The sequence below is a fragment of the Macrobrachium rosenbergii genome, chromosome 48 (assembly GCF_040412425.1).
Source record: "Macrobrachium rosenbergii isolate ZJJX-2024 chromosome 48, ASM4041242v1, whole genome shotgun sequence".
Taxonomy (NCBI): Eukaryota; Metazoa; Arthropoda; class Malacostraca; order Decapoda; family Palaemonidae; genus Macrobrachium; species Macrobrachium rosenbergii.
In genome coordinates, this window is record NC_089788.1 from 5085502 (window position 1) to 5088001 (window position 2500).

The window sequence follows — 2500 nt, forward strand, 5'->3', positions numbered from 1 at the left end:
ACCAGCCGGGAACACTGGAGGGTCAAGCGTGTCATGACCTTTTTACCCCAAGTGCGGCGGCGGCGGCGGCGGCGGCGATTCCTTCATGCATCAGTGTCTTGTTTGGAAGTGATAGGAATGAGGAGGAGTAGGAGTAGGAGTAGGAGTAGGAGTAGGAGGAGGTGGAGGATAGGAGGAGGAGGAGGAGAAGGTGGAGGATAGGAGGAGGTGGAGGATAGGGGAGGAGGAGGATAGGAGGAGGTGAAGGATAGGAGGATGAGGAGGACGAGGAAGAGGAGGGGGAAAAGAATGAGGAGGAGGAGGAGGAGGTGGAGGAGGAAGATGGGAGGAGGGACGTGGACAGGACAGTAGGATAAGCCTTAAGGAAAGGGTAGAGGGATTGGGGTGAGGGTGAGGGAAGAAGGAAGTAGGAGGAGGAGGAGGAGGAGGAGGAGGTTGGGGGTGAGGGCCTGGCCCTTAAGGAAAGAGGGAGGGGGAGGGGGGAGGAGGAGGAGGAAGGGGGAAGACGAGACCGACCGATGGATGCTAAAGGTGCTCTCGCATGACAACACTGGCGCCGGTGGTCTGACCCCTACGATGTTGTGGCTCTGGGTTAGGAGGAGGAGGAGGAGGAGGAGGAGGAGGAGGAGGAGGAGGAGGAGGAGGAGGAGGAGGAGGAGGAGGGAGAGGAGGCAGACTGGTGTGGGGTGGGGATGGATAGGAGGCGTGGATGCGAGCAAAGAAGATTAGAGAAAAAAAAAAAGATGGAAAAAAAAGATGGATGGGTCCGTGTTAATATGAGAGAGAGAGAGAGAGAGAAAGCCCTCCTCACAGCATAGAGCACGGGAAGGGGGTGGGGGGTGGAGTAGGATGCTAATTACGAGATATCAAACGACATTCAGCGTAAAAAAGCTCGATACAAAAAAATGGCCTGGTATGAAATGCCGTAGGATATATTATGTATGGCGAGTTAATTCTTTAATTATACCCTACTCTCCGTTACTTGTCACTCTCAGACGCGACGTCCTTGTACCCATGACACATTAGCGCGCTAGAAATTCTAGCTATTAATTAAAACGTGATTTATATTACAGCACGCCCAGCTGGGGGGAAAAACTTTATTTTTTTTATTCAGAAAATATAAATTTACATTCTTGCAATTTATAATATTGTATAGACATCATAATCTATTTACATAAATAAAGTTAGTAATTATATAAAAAAAGATGAACATATTTTGAAGTAAAAAAATAGTCTTTCAATGGGGTCTGGGGAAAAATCCTGGGAAAACGAAACAATTTATAATATTGTATATACATCATAATCTATTTACATAAAGTTAGTAATTATAAAAAATATTAACATAAACTAGTTTACTTTCTTCTAGTTCCGATTATTTAACTGATCCCATACTTATGGCGACAATTATGTTTTGAAATAATTATATGATTTCCCAATTTATAACTAAAATACTGTAGGTACAGGAATAAATTAAGAAGATAGCGTTATACATTTTGTCAATGTTGAAGAATATAAATTCAGTATACGGTAGTCAAATAAAAAAAAAAAAAAAGGTTAGGAGAAATGCATTACATAGCAGAATGTCTCCATCGAGCAACAGCGGCCCGTGGTTTGCGCGCAAATTGACTTTCTCAGCAGTATCGAATAACTGATACTAACCCTGTCCAAATTAAAGATCATCACGATATGTCTAAGCGTACACCTACACAACTTTGGGAGACTATAACTGACAATCCCTCTCGAATCCAGGCAAAAAAAAGTCGCAGGGAAAAAAGTCACGGAAAAAAAGTAACAGAAAAAAGTCACAGGAAAAAAGTCAACATTAATCTTTCCTAGATAGTGACTCACAAGGGTAAATACTAAATATCATAAAGATAATGACCCCCCCGAAATGTTGTGAATTTTCCCCCTATGACTTTATTACCGGCCACCATAAATTAATGCGACTTTTTTCGTGTGGTTTTTTTTCGTAGCCAAAATTGTGACTTTTTTCCCCAGCCAAAAAGGACTTTTTTTTTTTCCTGTGACTTTATCACCGGTCACCAACTAGAAATCCCTATCCAGTCCCACAAATGCTCCTTAATAGCGTTCCATAAGAACCTTTTCATTTCTTCTTTTCATTTTTTTTTTTTGTGAAATTATTATCGTTGTTGCCCCTGATGTTCTAGGCTGAATAAGGTCCCCTGGTTTAGTTAAATGACTTAGCCGTTTAATACTCTGTAACCTAAAAATTAACTTTAGTGGATAAATTGCCATTTCTTGAAGATCGTAGATGAAACGGAGGCCGGTAACAAAGCCACAGGAAAAAAGTCACAGGAAAAAGTCACTATTTTGGCTAGGAAAAAAGTCACAGAAAAAAGTCACATTCATTTATGGTGGCCGGTTATAAAATCACAGAGGAAAATTTACAATAATTGGGGTCATTATCTTTATGATATTTACAGTCTCTTGTTTATGTTTATACGGAAATCCCCAACGGGCTTGTACTAAACACGCCGCA